Source organism: Triturus cristatus, chromosome 5_1, assembly GCF_964204655.1.
Source record: "Triturus cristatus chromosome 5_1, aTriCri1.1, whole genome shotgun sequence".
NCBI lineage: Eukaryota > Metazoa > Chordata > Amphibia > Caudata > Salamandridae > Triturus > Triturus cristatus.
The window spans coordinates 186,491,774-186,508,475 of NC_140587.1; the positions used below are offsets into that span (position 1 = coordinate 186,491,774).

At 42.0% G+C, this 16,702-nt stretch overlaps 1 long non-coding RNA gene across 1 annotated transcript in view; it reads right to left on the minus strand.

The window, feature by feature from the left end:
- Positions 1-6,137: 6,137 nt before the first annotated feature.
- LOC146830622 (uncharacterized) overlaps positions 6,138-16,702 on the minus strand; it is a 70,475-nt gene continuing 59,910 nt past the window's right edge. The window contains exons 2-3 of the long non-coding RNA XR_014961176.1: positions 10,306-10,453; positions 6,138-6,183 (exon numbers count right to left, since the gene is read on the minus strand). This is a non-coding gene — a long non-coding RNA (uncharacterized LOC146830622). The remainder of the gene's footprint in view (positions 6,184-10,305; positions 10,454-16,702) is intronic.

Below are 16,702 nucleotides of genomic sequence, written 5' to 3' on the forward strand. Positions count from 1 at the left end.
GGCTGGAGAGATGTTGTCGATACGAAATATGGTTATGCAGAATCGCCTTGCGTTAGACGTGTTATTAGCCAAGGAAGGCAGAGTCTGCAAATTATTGAAGGTTCAAGAATGCTGCATATATATTCCAGACAACACGAAGGAGATAGGGAAGTACATAGATAACATCACAACTATTCACAAGGAGATTATGGACTTGACGGAGGAGAATGTGTGGGAAAAGATTGGACAAGGATTTGGAAGAGTGGGAACGTGGTTTGCGAATTTGGGAAGAGGATTTCTTGGATCAGTGTTGAAGCCAATTATCATTGCTGTAGTTTGTGTGATTTGTTTGTGGGGATGCCTGAAAGCGTGGAAGTGGTATCAAGGAGGCAAGGTTGAAAGAGCTCTTAGGGCAAACGAGAAAAGGATGGCGAAGTTTCAGGAGCAGCAATATGAGAGTCTTAAGAGAATGGAGGGAGTTCGACATGGCGGAGCCATGACTAGTACGGTTTAAATCAGTTCCAAAGAAGAAGATTGTAATGGTGTGATGACAGATGTCATCAAAGGGGGGAACTGATGTAGCGCTTAAAAGTTTGAAAATCGTAGGGGTGCGTTATATTCACTGTTAGTCGGCACCCGCATATATTCAAATGTGTACTCAGGTATTTTTGTGTGCAATATATTAAGAATTGTATAATCTATATCGATTTCAATAGAAGTGTTAGCTATGTACAAGCATATTGTGAATGTATTAGAGAAATGCATAGAGTTCAGTCATTTGAACCATGTGATGTTAAAACGTGTAGATTAGAATTCGTGTCTGTAGACTGTTTAGTTTGACCACACATGAAAGAAAGACGTAAATGTCAATACTGTGATTTAGGCCTGCTTGTGTAACCGTAGTAGTGGCCAGAATTCGCATATATCGTTGAGGCGAAAGGCCTGGTATTTTCTTATGTTAGCCAAGGGCAATAGGCCAAAAAGGATTTATTCCAGTAGAGGTTTTAGGCTGTAGTAAATTGCAAGTTAAAAGATGTGAAGTATGTCTGTCTTGCATGATCTCACCCCAGGTGCAAGGACAGTTGCTCGTTAGTAGAGAAGCTCTTTGTTCATGATTTGAATTGACTTATGTAGTAAAAGCCAGACATGGGAGTGCATTGGAATGTGCCAATCGTAACTCCTAGTGCGGATGGTGTCTGGGACTCAAGGCCAAGCGATGGACGATGGAACTGGACAGCGCTCTGTGGAAAATTACTGAAAGACGACTCCGCAGAAGAGGAGGTGCAAAGGGCGTGTTCTGAGATTTGGGGTTCTGTATTAGGGAAAGCGCCCCGAGGGTGGAGGCAGATCAGAGCAGCCCAGAGCAGAGACAGGCTAGGCGAAGAGCTAGAGGGGGCAACTTAGACCAAGCTCTCTAAGTGAAGACTTCTTAGGAAGTTTCACTCTGACACCTTTCGACTGAGGGTCTCAAGGGATTGCTAAGCAGGGATGTCATCTAGTACAGAGTAGGGACAGAGATGGTATGGTCCAGTGTCCCTAATATCGACATTGGCTTGGTAGTTTTCTACCTCATACTTTTAGAGATTGTGCTTTTAGTTATTTTTAGCCGTATGCGGATTCTTCGTAGAGTAGCATTTGTGTTAGTGCCTATGTACTTGTTGTGCCTCGTATTGAGGACTTTGTATCTTCAAATCTTTATGCTGATAATAAAAGCCAGAGAGCCAAGAGATTAAGTCTCGCGTCCTTGATTATGACAATTTGTGGACAGTAATTTTGATAATGGTGTTTATTCCCTCCACGCTATTGGGCAAGTAAAAAGTTCCATCCGACCAGAGTGGGTTCTAGTAGATAATTGCGAGATACTAAAATGGGCCGGAGCATTTCTAACACGGGTGCCCACGACCATTTGCTGTCCGAAGGCTGCTTCTCAAGTAGAAAATCTACTCGAGAGGCAGCATAATCAACGTGAGTCCCTGTAAAGAGTCAAATTAAATGAGCTCCGCCCAACCCTATTTTAATACTACAGAACGTGATTGGTAAATAATAATGATTAATAATAATATTTAATTGAAAATAATTGTCACAAAACCAGAAATATTATTTATATAAGATTTACATTTGCAGCAAACAAGTTACAACGCTCACATATTAAATAAAACATTGAAATTAAATTCAAAGCATAGCACATATCGATAATAATGCTAAGTACAAATGTAAAGGGCTTCATTGGGACCGACACTGAGCATCAACCCATCAATATCGAAGCCTTTCTGGCACAAACCTTGGACTTTGCCTGCTCTGAGCTTTCCCACCTTTATCGGTGACCACACTGGGACCCTGCTCTTCAGCAACCCACTGTCTTCAGACCCAGCTTCAGACCAAGCTTGCCTTTCTAAGGACTCAGCAGTGACCACTTTTTCTCCATAAAACATTTTATGTATGAAGGTACACTTTCCACTGGGATGAATCTGGTCCCTGTAGCCAGCCTTTGCTCCATTTCAGTTGGCATTAACGTTTTACTTTGATCCTGTCTACAGCAAACAGATAACTGTGGTTAGCACTTTCGCTTTTTGGTGCAACTTTTCATTCAAACTTTAAAAAATGTCATATCTCTGTTTTTGCTTATTGGATTTATATCATTTTGGTGTCATGTTGTTCATTCAAATACTCTCTACCTTTCTAAATTGGGTTAGGGTTTTTCTTCTGTTGTGTTTTTACTTTTTTGGTGCTATTTGAGTGCTTCATAAATACTTAACACGTTGCCCCTAAGTTAAGCCTGACAGATTTATGCTAAGCTAATGGCAAATAGCGGCCCACCCTCAATAGAATATTGTGCTAAAACAGTCAACATTCTAAAAATCCTGGCCATAACTTAATTCAAGATAGGTGCCAAATCCTGCTTCTCTCACCTCAGAAACTTACTATACATCATTCCCTGCTTGACATTCACAAAAGCTGCACCAAGCACTCCTGGCTTGTGGCCTCAAAGTTCTTATCGAATCATGAGTCAGTTAGTACCCAGGAAAATAATTAATCAATGTTAATTCAAGCAGGCCACTCAAAAGCACTTACTGTGAAAAACATATACCTTCCCAAATATTGTCTTCAGAACAAATCATTTTGCCATTAAATTTGCAAAGGACTCAATGTCGTCATTAATGATTACCAATGTGACTTTTAAAATGGCGTCCTGCCCATACCCACTGGGGCATATTATCAAGAACGGCGTTAAAATTATCGTTTAGCGGCAGGAAACGGCCGCTAAAGCGGCGATAATAGGTTTGATAATATGCCGCAGAGAATTCCAATAGAAGCCCATGTTCTGGTGTGAACCTGGGCTTCTATTGGAATTCTCCAGGGCACATTATCAAGCCCATTATCGCCGCTTTAGCGGCAGTTTTCTGCCGCTAAAGCGGCAATAATTTTAACGCCGTTCTTGATAATATGCCCCAGTGAGTTTTGTATGTACCCTTTTTCAGGGAGCGTTACATATTCATGTATATCCTAATGCGTCAGGTTTTTTGGCACTAGTCATTTGCTGAATCCGGGGTGAATAAACATCTTAGCCACTATTGTTTCTCCTAATGTGAGAGCATGAGGCAAACAACAGCAAACCACATCAGGCTCTAGAACCTGCCAGGCAGCTAGCAGAATTCCCAATCACATTGCCCGCAAAATAGCGTTCGAAAAAAAGGTCTAAAAGAAATGGTAAATTTAGGCTTTCGAACACAGGCAATGATTCTGCTCTCAGATAGAGCCACATGAATTATTTTAACCATCTAAGCTTGCAGTTGTGAAATGTCATACGTTCATTCTCATTTTTGTAGAATACTCAGGGCTGACAATTTCCTTTGGTGAAGTTTAAATGATTGGCCCAGTTTAGTTTAGACCTTAAAATGAATTCTAGCTATTCAGAAGTTTCCACTTATCCCATTCTTCAACGTGACGATGACCAAAACGTTCTAACTAACTTTTGGCCTCCAGTGCCCTGTCCATGTTAACTATGATCTTTTTAGCTTTACGGTAAAGGTTGAGGACTTCTAATTTTCTTTGTAGGTCGTAAGAGAATAGTCCAAAAGGGCCTGGCTGTCAGCGCAGAGCAGACAGGGAATACGGGCTAGTCCCATTTTGGGAGAAAGGGAATTGCTATTGTCTAGTGCTTGGGTAAATCTAACATAAATAACCCAACTGGGCTGGGGCAAACACACAGTCCTGCTTGAGGCCCTCCATGTTAGCACTTTCAATTGCCCTTTAGAGTCCAGCTCCACTGATCTACATGAAGGACACAAGTGATAGCCAGTAATTTTGTATTTTTTTTATTTTAATGGAGTTTTATATAGCGCAAACTTGACCCGGTATCGGGTATCAGAGTGCTTTACATAGCACCAGTTGCGTTACATGAGGACACATTCATTTTTGTTAGGCAGGGAGAGATTAAGGGGCATATTATCAAGGTCCGGCATTAAAATTATCGCCGCTTTATCGGCAGAAAACTGTCGCTAAAACGGCGATAATGGGATTGATAATATGCTCTATGGAATTCCAATTGAAGCCCATGTTAGATGTCCTTTACATCTAACATGGACTTCAATTGGAATTCCATAGAGCATATTATCAAGCCCATTATCGCCGTTTTAGCAGCAGTTTTCTGCCGATAAAGCGGCGATAATTTTGACGCCGAACCTTGATAATATGCCCCTAAGTGATTTGCCCAGAATCACAAGGGGCCCGATTCACAGAACAAACTTAAGACTAAATCCTAAACTTAGTACCATTCTGGTATTCACAGAATGCACTTAGTACTTCTGGTATTCACAGAATGAACTTACTACTTTTGCTATTCACAGAATGAACTTAGTACTTTTGCTATTCACAGAATGGATTTACGACTCCTAAACTTACGTCCGCACTCGGGCCGGAAATTCCGGCCCGGAGGCGGAGCTTCCGGCCCGGAGGCGGAGCTTCCGGGCTGGAGGCGGGGCTTCCGGGCCAGAGGCGGAGCTTCCGGCCCGGCGGTGGGGATTCCGGCCGATTTAGCTATGGCTGAAATCTCCACCTCCGGGCCGGAAGCTCCGCCTCCGGCCCGGAAGCTCCGCCTCCGGGCCGGAAGCTCCGCCTCCGGGCCGGAATTTCCGGCCCGAGTGCGGACGTAAGTTTAGGAGTCGTAAATCCATTCTGTGAATAGCAAAAGTAGTAAGTTCATTCTGTGAATAGCAAAAGTAGTAAGTTCATTCTGTGAATACCAGAAGTACTAGGTGCATTCTGTGAATACCAGAATGGTACTAAGTTTAGGATTTAGTCTTAAGTTTGTTCTGTGAATCGGGCCCAAGATGTTTAGCGTCATTGCTGAGACTCGAACCCGGTTCCACAGATTCGAGGTCGAGAGCCATGGCCGTTAGGCCAACTCCTCTCCCTGATCTGGGATACTAATTTCACAAAGCTTCAACCAAAGAACCCACTTCTCTAAGGGATTAAAGACCTCAGAAAAGTTGAAAAACCTGCTGCATAGTTGCCCAACATACACCATCAACATTCGGGCTTTCACGCACAGGTTGAACCTAAGGTCAACAGTAATATTCTCCTGACGAAATCCACCCTGTTAATCTAATTAGTCCCATACAGTGTTCCTAGGCTAAGGGACTTAGAAATTTTAATTAGCTGGATTTCTTGAGCACCGCTCTTAGGGATTGGTTTCATGGTATCTCTTCATTAACTATCAGGAGGTACCCCATGTAGCTGGATAACTCTCAGTGCCTTCCTTAGTAAGAACCTTGAGTGCAGCTCTTCGCCTACTCTCAGGAATTACTCAATACAGGGTGATCCAACAGTAAAATGGCGCACGCCAACTGGCTCACCAGTGGTGGTGTGGTGGTTAACTTTTAAAGTTCAGAAAAGTTTTATTGAAATAAGAAATGCTCACACATTACATAAGAAGATATAAAACATGAAAATGAAAATAAGCAAAAATAAGTAAATAGCATTTTAAGTAATAACAATAACATATGCTGTAATATGAAACATCAGAGATTGAGAATAAATAGAAGCAAAAACTGGCAATTGGCATGAAATAAAGTACTAAGAAGGGATATGAAATACACAATATAAGCAATAGCAAAGTTGAGAAAAGAAAAAGAAAAGAAAGAACGAGAAAGAAGTACCTTGTTTAGAAGTAACAGGAAATCATGGAGGTTTAGAAACTTCTTGCTGTATCGGGGTTAAAGACAGAGACGTACAAGCACTTAAGTCAAAAAAGTCTGTAACTGGGCTCCACAGTTCTCTTCGCTTAACAGCTAAGGTTAAGGGATGAACAAAAATAGTATCTAGTCTATGGTTGTAGCAAACAGCGTACCACCAAGCCTTATAAGATAATTTGCTGAAATCCTTCCAGTTTTTGGTGATTTGCTGAAATGCCACAGCTAATAGCAAATCAATTATCCTAATGTTATGAGTGCAATGCTCCCAGATGGGAGACAGGCTTCCTAAAAAAATGTGAGATAGAGAAAAGGGGTGAATGGAGGAAAAAACCGTATTAATTTGAGACCAAACCCGCTTCCAAAAATTAAGAACAAAATGACAATCAAAAAGCATGTGGAAAAGATCTGCACCTGGTAGAGAGCAGGACCAACACTTGTCAGAGGTATCTGGGAAGTGGGTGCTGAGAGTGAGTGGTGAGAACAATAAACGGTTATAAATAAAAAATAGTGTTTGAGTAGTATTTGCTGCCCTGGAGGATCTACGAATTTTCAACCACAATTTGTCCCATAATACAATGGGCCATGAGGTTTCAAAATCTTTTTCCCAATGTTCCTCTGTACTGGTTTTAATACGAGGATAGGACAAAGTGTGAAGAAAAGCATATATCTTTGAAGCTTTAGATTGAGTAAGGAGTAAAGAATTCAGCGAGGGCATATCAGACGACGTGGAGATTGATGAGGGAGGTGTAGCAAGATGGACCTCGTAGGCGTGCTGTAATGCGTGTGTCAACAGTGAATATTTGGTTCGAAAAGCGAGAGGAAGATTGAAAGAATTGACAACTGAATCAAAAGGAATAATCTGAGCATGGTGGAATAGTTGCCTCACCCCAATAAGACCACGTGTTCTCCAAGATTTCCAAAAAATTGGCTTATTATTGATTAAAATGGATGTATTATGCCAAATAGGTTGGTCAAAAAAGGTTGAATCAGGTAAACAAGGAAAGATTCTGGAGGTATGTTTAAGAATAGGAGTTGAAATAGATTGAGGTCTACGAGAGAACATAAGGTATTCTATGAATGAAAAAAGAGAAATGAAAGACTGTTCTAAGGTCAACCAAAGAGGAGATGATAATGAGACATCTTTGATCCAATGAGAAACTTGATGTAACAGGAAGGATTTATGGTACAAGGAAAAGTTTGGAAAATTCACCCCACCCTCCTTCTTAGAACGCATTAGCTTAGATAAAGACATACGAGATTTTTTATGGCCCCACAAGAAGGAAGAGAGAATAGAGTTAATCTTCTTGAAATATTTTAAGGGAATAGCAAGTGGTATGTTGGATATTGTGAATAAAACAATGGGAGAGAGCATCATTTTTATTGTGTCTAATCGTCCCCACCATGACAAGTAGAGAGGATGCCATTTGCTAGTAAGAGTAGTTAACTTTGTATACACTCTTCCATAGATTTAGTGATCGTGCCCGAAAGAGAGGAATGAAAATGAAGGCCTAGATACTTAATAAAGTTAGGGCTCCAATTAAACCTGAAGCAGAGAAGTCATCCTTGAAAGTCACTTTAGTAAGTGGCAAGATTTCGCATTTATCTTTATTTAGTTTGTAGCCCGATACCTGAGCAAAAGAATGAACTTCGTCTAAGAATGCTGGAAGGGAGGTGACTGGGTGGGATATGAATAGTAAGACATCATCCGCATAAGCTGCCATTTTAATACTGGAATCATGAAAACTAAAACTATGGATATTATCATTTTGACGAATTCGCAGAAGGAAGGGTTCTAAGGCACGATTAAACAAAAAGGGTGAAAGCGGGCAACCCTGTCTAACCCCCTTCCTAATGAAAAATAAGAAGATAAGCCTCCATTAGACGAAATAGCACCTCTAGGACAAGAATAAAGAAAGGAAATCAAGGAAGAAATTTTTGGTCCAAAACCAAACCACTTCAGAGTTTGAAACAGGTAAGGCCATTCAACACGGTCAAAAGCTTTTTCCGCATGCAAAGCTATGGCTGCAAGGGAATGAGGGTGATGTGAAGTTTTAGAGAGAATATAAAAAAATAATCGGGTGTTATCCGATAACAGTCTACCTTTAACAAAGCCGGATTGTTCTTTCCCTAAAAGGTCGGGTAATAAAGACTCTAAACGCAATGCCAATGCCTTAGAGAAAATTTTGTAGTCAACGTTTACTAGAGAAATAGGGCGGTAATTTTTACAATACTGTGGATCTTTACCCGGTTTTGGGATAATACAAATAAGGGCATCGGAGAAGGAGGAAGAGGCAGAACCAGTTTGAAGAAAGTTAGAGAGAAGCAAGTGCAATTTAGGGATTAGCAGATTTGAAAAACGGGAAAAGAACTCAACAGTAAAGCCATCCGGTCCCGGAGCTTTATCACGTTTGAGAGCGTGAAGAGCCTGAAGGAGATCCCTGTGAGTAAGATCAGATTCTAAGGAAGAGAGGTCCAGAGGAGTATCAAAAGGACTAGAAATGGTGGAGAGAAATTGGGAGATGGACTGTTCAGACGAAGACGTTTCGGAGGAATACAATGTTTCATAAAAATGTAAGAATTCTTGTAAGATGTCTTCACTTTTGTGTTTCAGCAAGCCATCCTGACCATAGACAGATTCAATATTAACTTTATTATGTCTGATCTTTAGATAATTAGCCAGCAACTTACCAGCCTTGTTCTGTCCACCGTAGAACTTGGCGCTGGATTTTAAGAGAAAATTAGAGGCGTTGACTGTTGAATCTTTGTTAAATTGAAGTTCGGCAGAAATGAGGTCATTTAGGCAATCTTTTGATTTAAAAGTGTAATATAAGTGCTCTAAATGTTTAATTTTGGAAAGAATAGCATCAGTGTCGTGTTGGACTTTCTTCCGTTTACGAGAGACATAATTGATAATGAAATCCCTGGCTGACGCTTTGAAAGCATCCCAGACTACAGGGAATGGAACTTCGCCTGTATGATTAAGCAAAAAATATTCATGAAAAAAGGACGTGAAAGAAGAAGCAAATTGTGCATCAAGGAGGAGAGCGTTGTTGAAACGCCATTTTTTAAAGGAAGTAGGCTTCTGCAATACATCCAATGTAATAGAGACTGGAGCGTGATCCGAAATTAAAATGGAGCCAATATCAGAAGAAACAAGGGACTGAGTAAGGCGATATGAGAGAAAAAAGTAATCTAGTCGAGATTGAGTGTGATGAGGGGGTGAGAAAAAAGAGTATTCTCGTGAGGTGGGGTTGCAGAGTCTCCAAGCGTCAGTAAGTTTGAATTGTGCAATGAGTTGAGTGAAAATTTTTTGTGATTTGTGAGGGATGTAAGCGGTGGCTGAGTGCCTATCCAAAAAGGGGTCAAAAACTTTGTTGCAATCACCTACTAGAATGAAATTATCAACATAATGTTGTGTGAATAGCGGAGCTAGGGAGGACCAAAAAGAGGCGTCCCCACATGTGGGAGCGTACACGTTTAAAATGGAAATAGGAACATTATCAAGATTGAAATTAACTAACACCCATCTACCTGAAATATCAGCAATATGCGTTACTAACTGGACTGGAAGAGATTTTTTTAATAAAATCAATACGCCATTACGTTTTACCGTCACCTGGAGAAAAATATACATCACCCACCCAACCCCTTCTTAATTTGACAGATTCAGCTTCCGATAGATGTGATTCCTGTAATCAAGCTATATCTGCATTAAGTTTGGCCAAATGGGATAACACTCTCTGTCTTTTAATTGGCAAATGTAAACTTCTAACATTCCAAGACAATATTTTCAAAGGCATTGATCAATATTAGAAAAACATATCAATATAGTAGCATAAGAAAAAGCATAAAAATAAACAAAACATAAGATATTAAAAGCATAAATAAATGTTAATGAGATACAGCAAAGATAGAGAAGAATATTTACATAATGAATCACAAAGTGAAAACCAGTTTCATGATGAGGAAAAAGAGAGAAAGTAAAAGCAGGGAGCAATAGTATAAACAAGAGCAAGAGCGAAGAAAAATGAAAGGACTGGAACAAGAAGAAAGAAAGAGCTGAAGAGCATAAAGAAGAAAGACAGATATATGAGAGAACAATAAAACAGAAGAGGAAGAATAATAAACTTACATATTGTCGAGAACAAACAAAAGGAGAGGAGGGTGGAGGCCACATAGAACAATGACGAGTCATAAGCTCCCAAGGGAAGGCGGGAAAGGAGGACAACCGCAACGAACTCCAGGGGCATGAAGGTGAATGGTGATATGAAGGAAGAAATCTGTACGAAGGGGAAGAAAGAATTAATGTTAAGTACGGAGAAGATATACAATAGACAAAGAAACAAGCAATTGGAGAAACTGTGTAAGCATAACAATCATGAAAGACCAATTAGGAACAAAGCGCACAGGCAGTAACATGAAACAGGTAAATGCAATCAAATATTAAGAACTGGACGAAGCAGCAATATCCATACTGGTAGCGTTGTGAGAAAGCTCTTCAATTTCAGCGGATCGTCATAAGTAGTAGTCTTGTTATTGAAAGTCACCTTGAAAAGGCAGGGGTGAAAAAGACCATATCTCGCTCCCATAGATCGGAGCTGTGGTCTAAGTGAAAGGAAGTCTTTACGCCGATCTGCGGTAGATTTTGCATAATCCTGTGAGAAGAAAATCCGATTACCAGACCAGGTGAGTCGAGGAAGTGCCCTGGCAGCAGACAAAACGGTGAGTAAATCGGTATATTCCAAAAAATAAAGTATAACACCTCTCGGCTTTTTTGCTTGAGTGGTAGAAAAACCAGAAGGAGGAGGACCTAAACGATGAGCCCTTTGTATGTTAAGATTGGTGGCATCCGGTAGCTGGAGAATCTTCGGTAAGAAGGATTTAAAAAATGCTAAGGCATCAGACCCCTCAGAATTTTCCGCCAGGCCATAAATGCGGAGATTATTTCTCCTACTTCTGTTTTCCAAGTTCTCAATTTGTTTGTGGAGTGCAGACACTTGAACACATAATGGATCAACCCTGGCAACAGAAGAAGCAAGAGTGTCTACTTGGTGTTCTAAAAGGGTTACACGACCATCAATATTTGACCACTTGTCGGAAAGCATCTGAAGAGTAGATTTAGTTTCCTCAAGAGTAGTTTTAGTGTCTTCAATAAAAGGGCGTAAAGACTTAATTTCTTCCAAAAGGATATCCATAGTTACTGATGAAGTTTGTTTGGGAGGAGAGGGAGGGTCCTTTTTTAGTCTTTTGGTGGAAGCCTTAATGATGCCACTAGATTGCGGAGCTGAGGCAGAGGAAGAACCTTTGGCCGAGGGATCAGAGGAGTCATCCATCTCCAGACACCTATACCTAGACCTCGTTTGAAGAAGAAATTTACGTGGAGTTGGGGAAGGCTTGCGTAGCTCCTTATATAATCTGCCCATAGATGGAATAGTAAAAGCAAAAGTAATAGCAACAGAATGAGGAAAAATGAACAACAGCGAAAAATGACAGCGGCATCCAAAAGCGTGAAAGAGTCAATGCTGTGGCAATACAGTTGGGAGAGCCAGGGCTAAATGAAGCAGTAATCCGCAAAGAACACAATTAGAAACCCTATAGCACTGCAAAGCTGCGAAGAATAGGGCTCAATCAGGAGCATCAGCAAAATGGCAGCCTCAGGTACAATAAACTCAACAAATAATTATGATATAAATATGTCACATAGGACTGAGAGCTAGAGAACTGGCCACATCTGGTGGAGTAGAGAATAATGCTCACACATATTTTAGCGACATTGTGAAGAAAAAGGGTGAGCCATAAGGAACAGAAGCCCCAAGTTGCACATAAAAAGCTCTAAAAAGAGCCAAAACTTCACCCAGAAGTAAGGAGAGCACATCAAGGCGTACAGCAGGCTATCGAAATGTAGAAAAGTCAGGTTAGACCGCCATTACTTCCATTAAGTGGAAAGTGCTGTACCTGAAGCTTCGGTCGCGCTGAAATATGAAGCTCCGTCAGCGCTGAGTAAAAATGGCGGACACTACGAGTGAAATCACTTCATGACCTTCGTGGAAGAGAAGAACCACCCACAGGTAAATACGAGGTCTCAAAAAAACCTCAGCTGTGCCTCAGCCGTTCCGAAGGCAGATTTCATGGTTTCTCCGTGCTGAAGAGACGCCGGGAGGCTCGTCGCGGTCTCTCCCCACCGCGTTGTCCGGGAGAGCTACGAAGAAGCCGCCATTGTCTGCGAGTGCTAGCCACGCCTCCTCGGTGGTTAACTTTTAAGCTTGTATAAGTGTTACAATTCACTGAGAAAAAGCATTCCTAAGATTTCAGAGGGACGGCTGTGCCGAGTCTCTAAATGTGGTATGTTTTCTGCCTGCTTCTAATGGATTCATGATCCGGAGACAGCAAGGTTTGCGGTCTGGTTGACCCAACCTCTTTCCACTGTGGTCTTTACTCAAACGCTGCAGCTGCAATGTGGAGGCGCTCGGAGCTCTCAGATAGAAGTTCTCCCTACTGTGGCAAGTCGAGATGTTGTGCGCAGCCTCATCTAATTCCTGACTCGCTGCCCGACACCAAATACAAATAATTACTACGACTACTTTCCCTCCCAATTTGCCTAGTCCTCCTTTTTAGGTCGAGCATTCGGGACCTCTTGTATATACTTTAGTATATACTTTAGTATATATAATTTAGTATATACTTTAGTATATACTTGAATGTGTATGTACTTTGTGGGCTCTGGAGATCAGCCCAAGGACTTGTCTGCTTTCGCTTAGGGACTTTCTTTTCTGTTCAACTTCCTCTCTTTAACTGTTTAGATACAAAACGACCAGTAGAGGTCAGTAAAATATCAGAATTGCTTTCTGCTGAGGGACTTTCTTTTTTTAATTTTTCTAGCAACTGCCTCTATTTAATTTTCTTGATTGAAAACGACCAGCAGAGGTTAGTAAATTCCAGAATCACTTTAGCATTCTCTAGATTCCAGTCCATAGAAATTGTCTTCCGCAAGCACCCGTAGACAATAATATTTTTTTCAAATCTTGTATTTTCAGTGATATGACCACCGAAGGCCCTGCTTTTATATTAAAAACAGAGCTTTGGACTGTACCATTTCCAACTGAAAGGCAATATTTCTCTTCATGTGTTCCCATACCTGGCGTGCCACGCAGTTTGGTGCTTACTTTCCCTCCATGTTAAAGAACAGTAGATGTTTCAGCACCCAGACTAACGTGCTGCAGAGCTAAAGACATATAAGGTCCCAGAGGCGAGACCGAATGCATTGCAAATGCTCGTTTACTTTGGAAACAAAATCATATCAAGGAGGCAGCAGCCCTTGGTAAGCTGCAACCCCCAAATATTTACTCGACAGCCGCAAAACGTGTCAAGTTCAATTGTTATGACTGATTTAACTGCACAAGTTCATAGCAATCCACGAAACATCTGAGCAGGAATGCATTTGACGCTTGACAATATTTTACCAAGCGCCAACATTGACAAGGATTCCCCTCTAAGAATACCTCTATAATTGTTTGGTTGGTTCTTTAAAAAATGAGTGATCTTTTTTGCCCTTATCAGTTGTTTATATTTCCTCTAAAATAATCATTCAGAGTGGCAACAGACACTGCATTCCTATTTTTTTCTGTGTACTGAATTTACTCCGTTAGAGTCACACACCCCACATCAGACCAGCCACCCTCCCCCCTTGATGTAATGTTCGAAGCTGGGGCCCATTTACTACAGTTTTTTAACAATGATTGACCTTTAGCTACTAAAGAGTTTGACTGATCCAAAGGAGATGCAGAGATTCTATTTTCCAAAAACAAACCTCTTAGTTTCATTAAAACGGCAGGATCTCTGTGTGTGCAGATACTGCACTGAGACAGGAATGATCTTCCTGCATCTTGTAATCAAATTGTAATGCAAAATCATCAGTTCCTCACTTCCTTAATTGCTGACACCTGTAGGACGACCGTTCACTATCGGGCAAACTATTCAGCCGCCTAAAACTCATTTGAAAATTGTCTGTAATGAGGCCTCCTAGACATTGAACCCCGGTATAAAACCCCCCTCTGACATCTCTTTGTCCCTGTACACATATCCTGCCTTCAAACTACAGCATAACAGGACCAGCCTCTCTAATTCTACTTACCTGGGTAATGTTTGTAATTAGCCTACATGGGCCTCATGAAGATGCCGTGAGACATGTAATGTGCACAGTTAACACACATAAGCTTAATGGATGCCAGGAGCTATGTAATGTGTGTAATTAACCTACATAGGCCTCATATGCATGCACGAGCAAAGCCATATGTACAATTAACCTACATAGGATGATAGAGATGTAATGAGCTATGTAATATGCACCGCTCCCCTACATGGTCGTAATAAACCCCCCTGAGTTCCATAATAGTGCTTATGGGCTGCTTCTACCTGGAGTTAACGTATTTCTTTGAGCTGCAGCATTTTTGCTTCTTTTACTGTATGACGCACTGGGCTATTTTAATAGTCATTCTATGGGCCATACATGCTGTCTCACTTTGCACAAGCCGTGCTATTTGGCTGCATAGCCCTCGTTCACATGTGCTAAAGAAACTTCTTACTCACGATCGAAATCTGAAAGTGTTTATAATTGAATGTGGATCACAGCGTCCCCAATACAGTTAGTTTCCCCAGCACAGATGACTGGTGCAAGCTCCTCGAGCGACGGCAAAGCACGGATCTGTACACGAATGATTCATTCTTAAATAAATACAAGCCGTTGCCTAGGCTCGCGAGAACACGTGAAACTACCTTCATATAGTTGTGACAATATGCAAACATTTCGACTCAGTAAGCAAGTCTTTGTTTTCTGGACTCGGGAGCCCAGAGGTGGGAACAGCTCAACCTCAGAGACAGGCACTAGCGTGAACAATGTTTAGCCAGTGATGAAGAGAAGCCACTTTAAACTACTCACTCCCCCTCCAAGGCTCTCCACAACACTGGGCCGACCTACATCAACCAGCACGAGCTTTCCACCAGCTCATCAGAAAACTCCGCTCAGCCCACTTCGCCCTTGATCACGTCCCACGCATCCATAGGTTCTGTGGAGGAGGCCGATCCTTCTCCTTCCTCACTGCCAAGTCCTGGAACCACCTTCCCCTCCACCTCTGGACCTCCACCACCATCGCCGACCTCAGGAGAGCACTCAAGACCTGGCTGTTTGACTCAGCGCCTGGATGCCCTCCAGGGTGATAAGCAGCACTCTACAAGTCCTGCTGATATGGTATGATATGATGGCATGAGCAAGAAAACCTGGTGGAAGCGAGTTATGGTTGGGCTAAGGCACTTATAAATTCCACAATATGCATATTCCTCTTTCCCCTGTAGAGTACTTCTCCAAGTTTGGTGACTTCTCAGCCCCACAGAGAGAAATAAAAAGAGAGCCTCTGTTTTCTGGTAGAACTGTGGCTGCCTGCTTCGCATGTAGGGCGACACCTCAAGCAGGGAGTTGCTAAGTGCAGCATTCCACTGGCGGACTGTACATCCTCCCCCCCTGCTTTTTCCCCCCATAGGATTGACTGGGGGAAGGTTAGCACCTGGGGAGCAGGAACCCCTCCCTACCTTCAGTTAAGTCACTTCTGGGGCAGGGCAGGGCTCTTTAAACACATTGCAGCAGCCTGGGTTGTCCCCTTTGGTCTATGCTGTGCAGTGAAACCCACCCTACCACTTACCCATACTGCTATGTTTATGAATATGAATATAATACAATGCTCTGATGTTTTATGTTCGCTTGTTCAGCATTGCAGGCGAAGTTACGAGGTGATTGAACTGATTTTGGTGCGGACAGCAATCACAAGAAGAAGCCCAAAGGTAACTTCATGGCACTACTCTCGCAGTCCTTACGACAAGACCCCAGGGTGAAAGCGATGGCTCCCTGATATTCCCATGGGCAGTCGTAAGGCTTAGCAACGGAGGTCTTGTCTAGTAATGCTCCGAATCTGTGGGTGAGTCCATTTTCCTTGACTACGGGGTCCAGATGTGGGTGAACCCCAAAGGTTCTGCACCAGATGTTCTTATTCCTGGTGCTGGATGGCTAACCGGGTGGGCAATAAGCTGAGGTCATATCATCGCTGGCTGCCTTTGGATCACCCATCAGTTAACCCATTACTTTACCAAATAAACCTGCAACATAATATTCTCCAAATAAACCCGGTGTGATTTGCTTGCGAACATTTCCTTGCATGCATTTATCCTCTATTGTATGTCGGGAGTGTACCTGGCTATAGGAAATCTACGCTATGTTATTTCTGGTTTGCAGAATTGAGGAGGTATGATTTGGGACTCTGAAGCCCCTACATGGTCCTCCCTACTCAGGTCACTCTCCTCTCCAAGGAAGCTGGCGCTTGGCCCAATAAATTCGTTCAGCAGTGAGGCGGACAACCATAGAGACATTTTAGGAACCCTCGCACCACCTTTTGCAGGATGGAACATCATTTTTTGGCATTGCTTGATAGGCAGCAGTCTGCAAAATGTATCATTACCAATTGTTCAAAAGATATATATAGAGT